The sequence below is a fragment of the Cricetulus griseus genome, chromosome 2 (genome assembly GCF_003668045.3).
Source record: "Cricetulus griseus strain 17A/GY chromosome 2, alternate assembly CriGri-PICRH-1.0, whole genome shotgun sequence".
Classification (NCBI taxonomy): domain Eukaryota; kingdom Metazoa; phylum Chordata; class Mammalia; order Rodentia; family Cricetidae; genus Cricetulus; species Cricetulus griseus.
In genome coordinates this window covers 418,421,701-418,437,776 of record NC_048595.1, presented here as the reverse complement: position 1 = coordinate 418,437,776, position 16,076 = coordinate 418,421,701, and positions in this window count along the sequence as shown.

Below are 16,076 nucleotides of genomic sequence, written 5' to 3'. Positions count from 1 at the left end.
GGTTTCAGTATGAATATTTTAGATTCTTCTAAGTAGAGCATCCATAGGACAAACTTTTGTCCTTTTGCTGCTGCTTGCAATATCACTTTGAGTAACCATGCTGAAGTCATCTCCTGGCAAGGGTAGGGAGGGATAGGGGGAGTAGAGAGGAGAATCATTTTCTGCTGCAATGTAATAAGATAGGATATGGGTCACACGTAAGCCCCCAAGTCACAGTGTCTATGCTCAGTCTTCACGGTGTCAGTTAGTGACCTCGGGACACTTCTTATTTCTACTTGCTTTCCCACCTAAAAGAATTTGTTTTTGTAATTTTTTCTTAGTTCAAATTAGAAACAAGCTTTTTTCACATGTCAATCCCTTCTCCCTCTCCATCCCCTCTCCCAACCCCTTCCCCCTATCCCTGACCTACCCACCACTCCATCCACCCTCCACTCCCCAGGCAGGGTAGGGCCCTCGACCGGGGCTCCCCAAAGTCCACCACATTATCCTGGGCTGGTCCTAGGCCCTCCCCCATGTGTCCAGGCCGGGAGAGCATCCCTTCACGTGGGATGGGCTCTCAAAGTCCCTTCTTACACCAGGGAAAAATACTAATCCACTACCAGGGGCCCCCTAGAATGCGGAGGCCTCCTCATTGACATCCATGTTCAGGGGTCTGGATCAGTCCTGTACTGGCCTCCCAGACAGCAGTCTGGGGTCCATGTGCTCTCCCTTGTACAGGCCAGCTGATTTTGTGGGTTTCACCAGCCTGGTACCGACCCCTTTGATCTTCATTCCTCCCTCTCTGCAACTAAGTTCCAGAGTTCAGTTCAGTGTATAGCTGTGGATGTCTGCCTCTGCTTCCATCAGCCACTGGATAAGGGCTCTAGTATGGCATAAAAAGTAGTCATCAGTTTCATAGGGGAAGGGCATTTAGGTTATCCTCTCCACCATTGCCTAGATTGTCAGTTCGTGTCATCCTTGTAGGTCTCTGGAAATCTCCCTAGTGCCAGATCTCTCCTCAGACCTATAATGGCTCCCTCTGATATGGTATCTCTCATCCTGCTCTTCTCTATTCTTCCCCCAACTCAATATTTCTGCTCCTCCATTTCCTCTCCTCCACTCCTCTTCTCCTCTCATTCTGGCAGCTCTGTCTCCCCTACCCTCATGCTCCCAATTACCTCAGGAGTTCCTGCCCCTTCCCATTCCTGGGGTCCATGCATTTTTCCCTTAGAGTCCTTCTTGTTTCCTAGTTTCTTTGAAGAGGATTGTAGGCTGCTAATCCTTTGCTCTATGTCTAAAAGTCATATATGAGTGAGTACATACCATTGTTTGTCTTTTTGTGACTGGGTTACCTAACTCAGGATGGTTTCTTCTAGTTCCATCCATTTGCCTGCAAATTTCAAGATTCCATTGCTTTTTTTTCTGCTGAGTAGTACTCTATTGTATAAATGTACCACATTTTCTCTATCCATGCTTCAGTTGAGGGGCATCTAGGTTGCTTCCAGGTTCTGGCTATTACAAATAGTGCTGCTATGAACATGGTTGAACATATGTCCTTGTTGTATGAACGTGCACTATTTGGGTATATGCCCAAGAGAGGAATTGCTGGATCTTGAGGTAGATTGATTCCCATTTTTCTGAGCAACCGCCATACTGATTTCCAAAGTCTTACAAGTTCGCACTCCCACCAGCAATGGAGGAGTGTTCCTTTTTTGCCACATCCTCTCCAGGATAGATTGTCATTGGTGTTTTTGATTTTAGCCATTCTGACAGGTGTGATGTGGTATCTCAGAGTTGTTTTGAGTTGCATTTCTCTGAAGGCCAAGGATTTTGAGCAATTTCTTAAGTATCTTTCAGCCATTTCAGATTCCTCTGTTGAGAATTCTCTATTTAGTCTGCTTCCCACTTTTTAATTTCATTGTTTGGTGTTTTGGTGGCTAGCTTCTTGAGTTCATTGTATATTTTGGAAATCAGCCCTCTGTCTGATGTGGGGTTGGTGAAAATCTTTTCCCAGTCTGTGGGCTGTCATTTTGTCTTACTGACTGTGTCCTTTGCCTTACAGAAGCTTCTCAGTTTCAGGAGGTCCCATTTATTAATTGCAGATCTCAATGCCTGTGCTACTGGTGTAATGTTCAGGAAGCCGACTCCAGTGCCAATTTGTTCAAGGGTATCTCCCACTTTCTCTTTTAGAAGATTCAGTGTGGCTGGATTTATGTTGAGATCTTTGATTCATTTGCACTTAAGTTTTGTGCATGGTGACAGATATGGATCTATCTGCAATCTTCTGCATGTCCGAATCCAGTTGTGCCAGGACCATTTGTTGAAGATGCTATCTTTCTTTCATTGTATAGATTTAAGAATTTGTTTTGAGATGGAGTTTTTTTTTTTTTTTTTTTTTTTTTCTATGTAGCTCTGTCTGGCTTGGAACTCTCTATGTAGACCAGGCTGGCATTGAACTCATAGAGATTCCCTTGCCTCCATCTCCAGAATGCTGGGATTTAAAAAAAAAACAAAAAACAAAAAACAAAAACTGTGCACCAATCCAAGCCAAGTGTTATTTTTGAATATATACACAATTCAGTGTTATGAATTTCCAAGCCTGCTTAGAACAGCAAAAAATGATAGTAAAAAAAAAAAATCCCATCATTTAGATCCACACAAATCCTCGAACAAAAATCTTCCACCAGTGGATGGAATCTGTTTCCGTGGGCCTCCAGGTGGGGTGTGATGCTATGCCCACCTTCCTGAAACGCAGGCATGTAACATGCCCATTGATGTCTGAGTGCTTCTCCCCGGGGAAAGTTCCTCCGTTTTTCCCCTACAATGGCCAAGAAAATAATCAATAGTTTTGTGTCCCAGAAGTCCTGGGAAAGTTTCTGCTTTTAGGTCACTTTGAATAAGGGCTGGTGATGAAAAGCTTCGTTGGGACAGATGTTTTGTCTTCCAACATAAATAATTGAGTACCTGGCTTGTTTTGTGTATACATTCCAAGTGTTCTGAGTGCACCTGGTTGAGCTCCTCTTCAAAGATCTTAAAGAAGAGAAAACATAAGCTTTAGTTTACAGTACATCTTTTCTGCCTTTGTAAAAAAAATAATGCTAGTATTTCTAGTTGCCATGAGATTTGTCTGGGGTGAGGGGGCATAGGGATAGATCTAAAATTATATTCTCATAGAGTATTTTTTACAGACCAATATTTCCAAAGATTTCTTAAGAGAAAGCAAAATTCGTAGCCGATGATGCTATGTTGCTGCTTGGTGAGGGGGTGACATGGCATAATGCTTAATATGGCTTATTTTTATTTATTTTTTACACCCATGTAATAGCAAAAAGACACAATGACATGGAGAGTCATAAAGCCAAACAACTCTCCCATTTCATTTTATAGCACAAGGCGGGGAAAGGCACAATTTGGTATCTTGACCATTTTTATAGGGGTTGGGAGACAGGTTAGACATGTCTGAAATATGTCCTTCAATTCTTAGAACTCTTTCAGGCATTCCTGCTGAAGGATGTTCCTTGGAGAAATACTGCTATAAATACAGGATGTTTTCATTACTGTATGTGGTTGATTCAGCCTGTTGGCTACATGACATTGAGAAGAAGTGCCTGAGAAACGACTTCATATACACCACGTTCAAACAGTCCCCAGAGTTCCCCAGATTAGAATGACTCCAGTGGGAGCGCTTGGAAATGAATGTCCATATATCACTGAGGTCTTTAAAAACAGGTTTAAGGTTCTGTAGGCTGTCTCCTTTAGCACAAGGAAGTGATGGAATGAGAGCGTGTATGGAGATTAATTTCTGCCTATGAAACTTTTCACTTATTCTTATTGAGAAAAAAACCTACAAAAATCAATAATTCAGCAAAAACAAAACAACAATAAAAACCTTTCACACAAGACACAAAGATGTAGCAGGAGGATTTACTTGGGGGCATAGTATAGGTTCATCTTGTGTGTTTCTTATGTGACGCTGAGCCACAGGCTCACTGAGTGTATTGCTCTACATCTATGGTTTATAAATATTTTCGCTGTGTATTTTTTTTGATCCTCAAAATAACCTGGGAAAATAGGTGACATTTAACGAATGATGCACTAAACCCAGAAAGGTAAAAGGGACACACCCAAGGTCACATAGTTATCAGGTCTCTGCATCTTCAGAGCCTCTGTCTGCTGCTTTCGTCTTCATCCCACATCGACAAGTAAAATATTGTTTTTCTGTTTCTGTAATATTGCCAGTGTTGTAAAAATATTACAACCCCCACTTGGCTGATCAAAAATTAACGACTCTTTATTGAATAGAGATTTTACGGCCTGAAAGACAGAGGGATATAGCACTTTTGATGCAGGGTGGGCAAGGAATTGACTGAGAGATGTATCATTTACAGAGATGTTGAATTTGTAATGAGACTTGCTATTTTATAATGCTTATTGCAAAAATATAGAAAATAATGAGCAGGTTGGAGAAAAGCAGAATTGTGAATGGAGCAAATTATTTACTATAGCTAGATTAGTCTGTGGGTAGGATAAAATTTACGAACAAGGGCAATCTTTGCCTGCCAAGAAAAGGGTAATACAATCTTGTATGCAGAATAAAAACTAATTACACGAGGAAGGATTTTTTCTCTGTCTCTTGACTTGTTATTGCCCTGTGTGGAAATTTCTACTTTTTTTTTTTTTTTTTTTTTTTTTTTTTTTGCAATAGACTAAATCTCAATGGCCAAGGATCTATCATCAGAAAGGTTTAAGAAAGACAAATTTGAATGAGTTTATGGAACAATTGGATTCTAGCTTGATGTATGGATAGTTGACCATCTATGAACATGTCTACTCTTTTTTTTTTTTTTTTTTTTTTGCAGGGGCAGGGATTGAGATGGAATCTCATTACATAGCTTTGACTGGCCTAGAACTCAATTTCTAAACCAGGCTGGAGTGGAAATCATGGAGATTGGGTTGCCTTAGCCTCTAAAGTGTTGGGATTAATGTTCATGTTAAACATTTGTTTTTTATGTGTAGCAATATTTTTCCTGCATATATGTATTGCAGCATGTGTGTGCCTAGTACATGTAGAGGTCCGAAGAGGGCATGGGATCCCTGGAACTGTAGTTACAGATAGTTGTGAGCCGCCAAGGAGTGCTGGGAACTGAGTCTGGTCCTTTGCAAGAGCAACAAGTTTGCTTAACAGTTGAAGCATCTCTTCAGTCCCATGAATGCTATTTTTAAAGAGAATGTATTTAAGGCTGGGTTGAAGGGTGATTTCTGGTCATTTCACAGAAAGTGCAAGGATGACATCTGATATTGTGATGAAGAACCCCACTGATGTACTATGACAAGTAGTTCACATGTGCCCTCGAAGCCACCATTATGACTCTGCAGACATTAAGTCATTGTTTCCAGGACTCTTTTCCTGACTTTTGATCTAGTTGTCCTTAGCTTCCTTGTCCACCATGGGTTTCCGTACACCGTGGTCATCACTCACCAAAGTTTCATTCATCCTTCTTCCTTTTCTAATTTTCAAAAATTAAAAAAAAAACCATGTAGGGAATTTGGACTTCAACAGTATCTGCATGCCCCCACTCCAACCCATGCAGAATAAGTTCTAGCATTAATTTCAAGGCAAATGTAACCAAGAGTTTATTTAAATTTTCTTCCAATTCAAAAGCTTTTGGGGATCTGAATGACCAGTCTAGAGGCAGATTCTTAGAGCCCAAGAAGTCTGAATCCAAGAGCAGGAGTATTCAAAACCAAAATGGAAGTTCAGATACTGGATTAGAAGAACGAGGCTTCACTAGTTTGGATTAATTTGTAGAAAGAACTGAATTAGTGAAAAGTCTAAATTATACTACATTCTGTAAGTAACTACAGATGTGGCATTTAATTGCTTACAGAAATATAGCTAGAATAAAGTCAGCAAATTTTTCCTAATAAAGTTGTTTTAAAAATCAAATGGAAAAGAATATTTTTGATGTACATGCTAGCTGCTTTTAAGTAAATGGATTCAGAAGGATTCAGAGTACAGTCCTTTGAAACTGTGAGCCTTTGATAAATAATTATTGAATGAATGCATATGGTATGACAGGCCCTTCAGTAGGCCCTAGAAATATAAAAATGAATAACTTCAGAGCTCTTTATGGAAAAAGACTCTGTGTAGGAGAGAAGACTTAAGGATGGCATTACAGTACTACTTGGTAAGTAAACTGCACAAGGAGGCACAAGTCATAGATATTCACGAATGGTTTTCCTCAAGTTATATTTACAGTATTCACTTACTTAAGAAACACTTTATCTCAGATAATGTCCTGCCATTACTGTAAATTTCAAACATCTAAAATGTGACTTAATGAAGGCATGATGTAGAATAATGGAGAAATGATGTATTTGTCCGTTTCCAATATTAAAGTTGTTGGGAGCATCACACACCATTGTAAGTGCCATTTAACAAATACGAGAAACACTGAAGTGTGATAAAGGGGGCGGGACAAATAGTCATGGCAGCACACAACAGTTACTCCACTCAGAAGGCTGCCCATTCCCAGCCAGACAGTGGGCTCCTGTCTCAAGATCGGGGGAGGGTGTATTTGTGCTTTAATCATAGAGATAATATGGGATGAATGTTTCTACAAAAAAACAGTTTAAATTGTAAAATTAAAATTTCCCCAACCTGCAAACTATACCCTCAGGTCAAGTTGAATGTAATTTTCCTTTGTTTTCTCTGCACAACAGTGGAATTCTCTGTTGCAATTGGATAAGATAATGGCATCACATTGTCATATTAATGATTTCAAATAGTAATTCATGTTACCATTATTTTATGAGTTCTAATACTGACAATAATAATAATTGATCTCTACCAAAGTTAAAAATTGCACTGGCTTAGAGACATATTTTTGTTAAATTGTTTGAGAATTTCATGTATGCATATAATGTAGTTTGTTGCACCCTCCAGTTCCCTCCTGATCCCACCCACCATGATCACTAGCAACTTCATGTGCTTGTATTTTTTAAAAACCCTCTTAGTGCTTCCAGTATGTGCATGGCTATCTGCAGGACCATCCATTGGAGCACAGGTAGCCTCCCAGAAGAAACTGACTCTCCTTCTGACAGCCATCCTTTGCTCTATTTAGGGGTAGGACTTTGTGATGGTGCTTCTCCCCTATTCATGCTTACGTTTTGACTGGCTTAATCTTTTTCAGCTCTTGTGCATGTAGTTACAGCTGCTAGGAGTTTATGTGTGCAACTGCCCTGCAGTGTCCTAAAAACACCTTTTCTCTGCTGCCATCTTACTATCCCCGACTCTTCAAAGATACACAATCTTTCTAAAAGCCCTCAAATGTAGCTATTGTCATCTTGATTTTATACACAATTGAAATTAAGGCCCAGTGACTTGAAGTTATAGAGTGAATAAAAAGGTGACATCTTTGGAATAAAACACTCATTTCTTCAGTTCTGAAACTCCTGTTACTACCCTCTAAATAAGTATGTGTCATTTTCTTATTTAGCTTGCAACTCTGGAAGACATTTATATTTTTAACTGTCTATTTTTTTTTAGACAGAGGCCAAGAGAAGTTAAATCATTTATTTAAAGCACTTGGCTATTAAATATCAAATCATCAAGTCCATGGTTCATTCTGTCCTGTGAGATATGTTCCTATTGTACCATACTAATGTTATCTGAAATATCCTAGATGCACAGTATAATGTCCCCAGGATTACACAAATACATGAAATACTTTCTGGTTTGTCAGAAAATAACATGGAGCTAGAATTAAGGAGAGACTATCCTTAATAAACAAAGTGAAAAAATTCAGTTAGATTTAAAATTCAGCTTTGCTCACCAGCATAGCTTTATTGAGATACAATTCACATACCATTTAATCATGTTTTTAGGGCCTACAACTCAATAGCTTTTAGTATATTTACAGATGTTTATAATCATCACCAACCTTAGAATATTGCAATCATGCTGACCAAAAGCCCCGTGCTTAGTAGCAGTCACTTTTCATTTCCTTCTAGAAACATTTTAGTCATAGGCAGCCACAGATCTTCTTTCTCTCTCTGCACTTGTTTGCTTGGTTATTTCATTTGCATGGCATCTTGTACACATGGTCTTGTGTGAGTGTCCATTTCTTGGATGTGTTTTCAAGGTTCATCAATATCATCAAATGTGCCAATCCCTTATTCTTTCCTAAAGAAGCAATTCTCCGTGGGTTGGCTGCAGCATATTTTATTAATCCCTTCATCAGTCAATGGGTATTTTTGGTGCCCCCTTTTTGTTGTTGTTTTTAATTATTTCTTTTAATTTTGAGATTATAATATAATTTCACTATTTCTCCCTTCCCCTTCTCCATCCCTTCCCCCCCCTTTTTTTTTAGAAAAAACCCATAATTCTTTATTGCTTCTTTGGAAATTTCACAATATGCACCCCAATCCCACTCACTTCCAAGCCCCTTCATATCTGACCCTCACCTCTGTAGTATGCCCCCTCAAATTAATTACAAATGAAACAAAACAAACAAGCAAACACATAAAACCCCATCTCCCCACTCCATCTTTCCAACACTTCTTCATTCATCCTAGTGGCATCTGGTGCGGTGTCTCCCTCAGTATAGCCCTTTTGTCCAATCAGCCCCATCTGAAAAATGTTGGTTGCAATGAATCATTGGTCTGATTCAAGGGTTCTGGTTTCTGGTACACCATCATCACTGGATCCTCATCTAAAGTCCTCTAGGATATCCTGTTGTTGTTGTTCTGAGTCATGTGGTATCTTCCTGCAGGACCAGTCTCTTTACCACATTCCAGCAAATCATAGATGGGGCTCTGTTAGGGTGGATCAACCCAAGGCCCAGGATGTGGGTCTGGGTGGTAGCTGAGCTGGTCTGGGCCATTGGGACCACCTCATCAGGTGAGGGGCAGAGCCATCTCTCCCTAGTGTTGGGGTTAACCCTCCCATAGGACAAGGGGAGACACCAGCTCTAGGACAGGGCCAGCTATCCAGGAACCAGTGAGGGACAAGGTTGGCTCAGCACAGCCCTCGGATTTTAGGTGTTTCTTCTTTTTAAATATTATTAATAAGGAATCCATGAACATTCCTATGCAAGTTCTGTGTGGACATGTTTCTTTTTGTGTTTGCACTCAGTAGAGAAATTGCTGGCACATATTCCAACTGTTGTCAACCTTTTGAGGAATGGCTGGGCTCTTTTTCAAGGCAGCTGTAATTTTATATTTCTATCAACAGGATGTGAGTGTTCTACCTTCTCCATGTCCTGCTCAATGCTTGGTATTTTCTGTCTTTTGTTTCTTGCAGTCCTAGTGGGAAAGAAGTGATATCTCATTATAGTTTTGATTTGCACTCCCCTGGTTTTTTTGGCGACCCTTCCATGAGGTTTTGTGGCCATTTGCATATCTTCTTTGGAAAAATGCCTGTTCAAGTCCTTTGCTCATTGATGAATTGGACCAGTCTGTGTTTTCATTACTTAGTTGTATGAGATCTTTCTCTATTTTATGTACAAACCTCTTACTGGAAACAAATATTTTTGGAAAACATTTTGGAGAAACAAGTATTTTCTCCCATGGCTGAGTGAAGTTTTTTTTTTTTTTTTTTTTTTTTTTTTTTTTTTTTCATATTCTCTATATACCCCTTACCAGATATCTTGCCCTGTTTTGTGGACTGTCTTTATGGTGTTCTCTGAGGTATAAATTTTGGAAAAATTTCTCTTTTAAAAATTATTTTATCCTTTATGTATGTGTATGTGTATGTGTATGTGTCTGTTTGTGGCAGTGCATTCCTTAAGTATGGGTGTTTGAGGAGGCCAGACACTTGTGTCAGAATCCCTAGAGCTGGAGTCACAGGTAGTGGTCTATCTGATATGGGTTTTGGAAACTGCACTTGGGTCCTTTGCAAGAGCAGCACCGAGCCACATCTCTTGCTTTCTTCGTTTGAATATTTAATGAATCCCAATTTACTTATTATTATGTTGTTTTGTTTAAGGTCTTATCTAAGAAGCCACTGCTGCATGCAAGCTTTTGAAGATGCACACAGTGCTTTCGTCTAAGAGTTTTACAGTTTTACATCTTACATCTGGATCTTTAATCCCCTTTGAATTAGTTTTGCACACAGTGTGACTCAGGGATCTGACTTCATTTTGCTCTAGATCGTCTTGGCATCATTTGTTGAAAAGCCTATTCTTTTCCATTAAATGATCATGGCACCTTTGTTCAAAATTGACCAAGATTTGTAGCTTAGTCCCTGTTTTTATTAGGTTGATCCGTGTGTCTTTCTTACCCTGTCTTGTTTATTGTAACTTTGTAGTAAGTCTGATTAGGAAGTGTCATTTCTCTTTATTGTTGTTCTTGTTTGTTTCAAAATTATTTTCTTGTGCTGTTCTTTTAAATTTCCATATGATTTTTCGGATCAGATTATCAATTTTTCTGAAACTAAACCATCTGGAATTTGAAAACCCAAATTTTAATGATTAATTGAAAAATATTTTATTGTCTTAATTTATTATTGTTATCATTTTTATATGTTCATGTGTATGTCCAGTTGTATGTGCATGTGTGGATAGGGGTTGGAGGGTGACTTCTTGGCATCATCCTCAGGAATGCCATCCACCTCTTTTGGGACAGAGACTCTCATTGGCCTGGAGCTTACCAATTAGGAAAAACTAGTTAGCAGGGGAACTCCGGGAATCCCCCTGCCTCTGTCTTCCCAGAGCTGGGATTACTGGTATGCTATCATGACGGACATTTTAATTTGGACTCTGGGGATCAAACTCAGGTCTTTGTGTTTGCAAGGCAAGCACTTTACTAATTGAGCTATCCCCCTTCCCAGCCCTTAAATAATTATTTTTTAAAATAGAAAATTCTATCTTTAAAGACTCAAAGGAAGCATTTCCGGTGGTTCTATTGTACTGCAGAAACTCATCCATCCACTAAAAAGCTTTGGAAAATGTACATGAGGTTGAGAACATGTCCTCTTTTCTAATTAGGTGTGCATCTGGAAAAGTCATTGGATTTCTCCGAACCTACTGATTAATCTATTAAAATTCGAGAGCTAGGCACAATTAGAAGAGTGGAAAGTCAAGTTACAGAGTGACCAAAAAACTGCAAAAAAGTGTCTGACAATGAATTTGTATTAAGGTTAATAGAAGAAGTCATAAGAAATCAATGGCACAAATGCAGAGCAAGGAATGCCAATAGCCCCAAGGGCCTGGAAGAGTCAAGGGATGAATTCTTTTCTGGAAGCTATGAAAAGAACACCACCCTGCTGACCCCTTGAGTTCAGACTCCTGGTACCAAGAACCATGAAGAATACATTTCTGCTGTTGTCAGAGCAACCAGAGTACAGGAAGGAAACCACCTTGATCAACCATCAGGGACAAGCAAATTAAGGCTATGGTAGGATTTCTCTACCTATTCCAGAATGCTAAAGAGAGAATGATGATTATGAGGATGTGGAACCAAATCCAAATATTGCTGGAGATGTTCTGTTTGGTAAAACTTTCTGTACTCTCTATTTGCTTATTCTTACTTAACCATGTCAGTTATAGTTGCCATACACAAAGGAAATGTGTAATTTCATCTAAAAACACAAACATAGATATTCATAATAAGTGTTCATTTAGCTCCAGCTTAGAAAGAACTCAGTGCCCGTCAAAAGTAGGATAAGTAACTATGATGTTTATTCATATTGTGGAATACTAATCAGTAAGATGAGAAGTTGTAGCTTTATAGAACAGCATGTGTTAATCTTACCAGTATGATGGCAACCTGAGAAGCCATAAACAAGACTATACACTGCATGACTCCGTTGCTATAACTTCAGAAACAGATAAAACTAATTAATAATATTAGAAGTCGGGTCACTTGTTATCTTTTTAAAGGGGTAATGACAGGAAGGGTCTGAAGCTTCATTCAATTAAAACGTATTTGATAAAGTTAATAAAGCCTGTCTTAGTAACAGAGCTGAATTGTGTTTGTTTATTTAGTACACGTTTATTGTTTCCTCTCTTTCTTTTTGAGACAGACTCTAACTATTTAGCCTAAGTTGGCTTCAAGCACATGCTGTGACCCTGCCTCAGCCCTCTGAGTGTAGGGATTACATGCATGCACCTCTATGTGCAGTAGGATTCTGTTATTCACCAGGAACTTTTGCTCATAGGGTGACAGCAGGAGGATTGCCACAAGTTTGAGGGCAGCATGGTCTACATAGTGAGTTGTAGGCCATCTGGGAACAATATAACAAGATCCGGTGTCAAAAACCCAAACCAGAGACTGGGCAGATGGCTCGTTGGCACAAGGCTTGCATTCCGTGCCTAAGGAAGTGCCTGATCCCTGGAACCCACATTAAAAGCCCGGCATGGTGGCATGCATTTGTAACCCCTGTCCTGTGTGGGTTTGAGGAGATGGGTGTGTACAACCCCGGGGGCTCACTGGCCATTCAGAATAGCCTACTTAGTGAACTCTGGGTACCAGTGAGAGTCCCTGTCTCTGTGAAGAAGGTGATGGCTATTGAAAAGCAACATCTGAAGTTCATCTCTGGCTGTCACACATAAGCACACACATGAACACTTACGCCCCAACAACAAAACTGAAAACTCATCCAAAATGAGACATGTCTAACAAATTAAAAGCCCCCATCATCATCATCATCATCATCATCATCAATGACAGCAATCTACCACAAAGGATATGCTTAAATCCAAAGATGTGTTTCCTATCACATGCCTAGCCTGGCTGCACATCCTGCTGGCATGGCCTTTGTTGCACATTAGCCTTTTTTATTTACTTAATATCCATTGGGACTATGCTTTTGCAGCACTGAATAATCCACGACACTATTCGAGACAGGTGATATTCTCTATTTTGATAACGAAGAAAGCCACCAACAAAGAGCTTTATTAGTGTGAAAAGTCACCCACCCAGAGTTTTCTATCCCATTAGGACGAAAAAAAACCCAACATATGTCACATCATGTTAATAAATACTGCATTGCGGAGTGTGCCTTACATTAACAGTAAAATCCCCAAAGGCAAAATTGATTTGCTTAAATATTTTAACCTTTTTCTTTCTTCTTCTATAGCCTCAGATTAGTTCTCCCTCCCTTCTCTTCTATGAAGAATGTTAATTTCTACGAGAAATGTATCATTCTCTAAACCAAACAGCAAAAAGAAGAAACAGAATGCAGGGGGAAAAGGGAGTACGGAGAAATAAAAGGGAAAAATAATAAATTGGTCATTAAGCTGAAAAAGATGCGCAAGATACAAGAGAGGGAAGCAAAATGCGCATGTGCCGCGATAGGCCGCGGTGCAGATGTAAGTGTAAACTGTTCCACAAGTGCTGTAATTGAGAAAATCTATCAAATGGCCTGACAGCTGCTCCGGCATTTCCAGAAGCGATAAAACTGGAATTTATTTCACTCCTAGAAAAAGGGGCAGTATCACCTTCTGGCGGCTTTAATGAAATGCCATAAAATTCGAGGAAAAACTGTGTTGTTAAGTCATAAAAAGGCAGTCGGAAGTGGATTGCTGGAGATGCTGCAGGAGGGGGCTCTGTGTATCTGAAGAGTGACCGAAGGGGATCAGGGCCTTTTATGGAGGTCACTAGTGACGACTGTGGGTTTCTGACCCTGTGGCGCCGCTTGCTCATCTACCTACCTGTACAATACAGTGCGTGACTTCCAGGATCCCTGGCTCTTCTCATGCCACACCCACATCTAGGATCGCCCCTTACCCCACCTTTTGGCTACAGCGACTTTATTTTTCACCTTAAGAGTTATTATTTACGTGTGTGAATGTGTGAAAGTAGACACACAGCCAAAGAGATTCAGCCTTTGCTGTTTTGCAAAATGTAAGTGTCAGCAATTAACCTCACTTTCTTTTTTCATGTTGATTTGTTTGTTGGTGTTTTTGTTATTGATTTTTTTTTGAGACCATGACTTCATTGTAATGTTTCTCCCTCGCATTTCCTCCTCTGAATACTTCCTTATACCCCTCCCTGCTCTGCTTCAAATTCATAGCCTCTTTTTTCAGTTATTGCATGCATATATGTATTTATATATGCATACATATTCCTAAATATAACCTGTTAAGTCCATATAATATTACTTGTATATGTTCTCAGGGCTGACCATTTGGCATAGGACATCCTATTGGTGTGCTCCTCCCTGGGGAGGATCACCTCTCCTCCTCCCAGATTTACTCAGCTGCCTATGGTTCATTGTGTATGGTTGAGGCCTTGTGGGCCTTTCTCCATCCAGTTTGGCATGTCAGTTGGTTAATCTTGATTTAGCTCATGTTGGAGCAGTCATGTTGGTGAGACTTTGAGTGTAGCCTCTGGTAGTGCTAGGGGATGCAATCTCACCGCAAACTCCCCGATCCTCTGGCTTTTACAATCTTTCCCCCCACTCTCCTGGAGTATTCACTGAGCCTTAGATGCAGGAACACTTTTGTAGAAGTACTGGGGGCTTTTTTGAGGTTGTAGGAATGGCCTGCATTTTCTTTATCCCCAGGGAGAAGTAATATGGTAAATATGGTAAATTGGGATAGACGGTTCCTAGGCATCAGCTCACTGTTCCTACCTTCAGGATTGTGCGGGACGCTCCTCCACCTACGGGTTCTGGAGTCAGGAATTTGAGCAGTCTCTCTCTCTCTCTCTCTCTCTCTCTCTCTCTCTCTCTCTCTCTCTCTCTCCTCTCTCTCTCCCTCTCTCCCTCCTCCTCCTCCTCCCTCCCTCCTCCTCCTCCTCCTCCTTCTATGTTAGACTCTAATTAGAACCCTCTTAACATTCCCCCATTTCCTCTGGCCTTGGTTCTATTTCTTGATACTGTATCTTTGGTCTTCCCTTGATGATGAGCACCCATGAGGCGTGTTAAGGTTTGAATCTTAACTGTTTTATAGAGGCCTATATCTGAAGGATTGGTCTCTAACTGCTGGTATTTTTGGGAGGTTGTAGAGATGTAGGAGCTGGGGCATAGCGGAAGGAGATAGGTCAGTAGGGACAGGTTTTGGAGTATACAATCCTTGAATGCTCTGTGCCCTGGATGGCCATGGAATGTACAAACAGCTGTGCAGCATGCTCCCTCTGCTAAGATATTTTGCCTAAGTAACCAAAGTAATGAGAGCCCGAACCCTCTGAAACCATAATCCCCCCACACCCCCCCCCAAATGTTTTATTTCACTAAGTTGTTAGTGTCAGCCATTTTGATTCCAAGCAGGGGAAAAGCTAACTGGTATATCAGGGACTGTCTCTGGGTCCCTTTCAGGCCATTGGCACCTTGCCTCATAATTTGAACATGGGCTGGGTGGTGTGGCACATGCTTTTAATCCCAGCACTGAGGAGGCACAGGCAGGTGGATTTCTATGAGTTTGGGACCAGCCTGGTTTACAAAGAGTTCCAGGATAGTCAGAGCTATATACACAGATATACCCTATTTTATAAAGCCAAAACAAACCGAAACAAATCATTTGAACATGGTAGGAACCTTTTAGATGTTTGCATGGGCTACACATGAAGCAAAGACTCATTAATAGATAACGTTGTTCAAAAGAGGTGGGAATGAGAAAATTACTCGTGGCAGCAGCTATGTGAAAATGTTAATTAAAAATGAATGAAATAAATACAACTTTAAAAATGATGATTTGGGATTGGTGCAGTGATGCGAGAAGCTCAGTGAAGTCAACAAAGACAAAGGGGACAGAAGTGAATATGACCCGAAAATGGCAGTCAGTGTTTGCTTTACCCCCTGAATGAGCTGAGGACCTTGAACTGGCAGCATAAATAGAAACTTCCACAGTACAGGTTTGACCCAAACCACAGGTCAAAGGAATTGGAAGAATGTCAATCTGGAAAATCTTGTGAGCACTACATTGAGTTATGACTGTTGCCTGAGCAGTGTCTTCACTGGAAGAGGATATAAATTTTCCCAAGGCAAAAGGGAGTGCTTGGAAGCCAACGAAGTTTAGTGACCATCCTTTCATTTTTCTGCTCTCAAGTCCTTTGTCAGTTTCAGAACGGAGGAGTCAGCTATTAAATTAGAGATGAAATAGCACCAGGCTCCAGATGTGGCTGCCTCAGACTTCTGGCTTTAGGCAGATGTG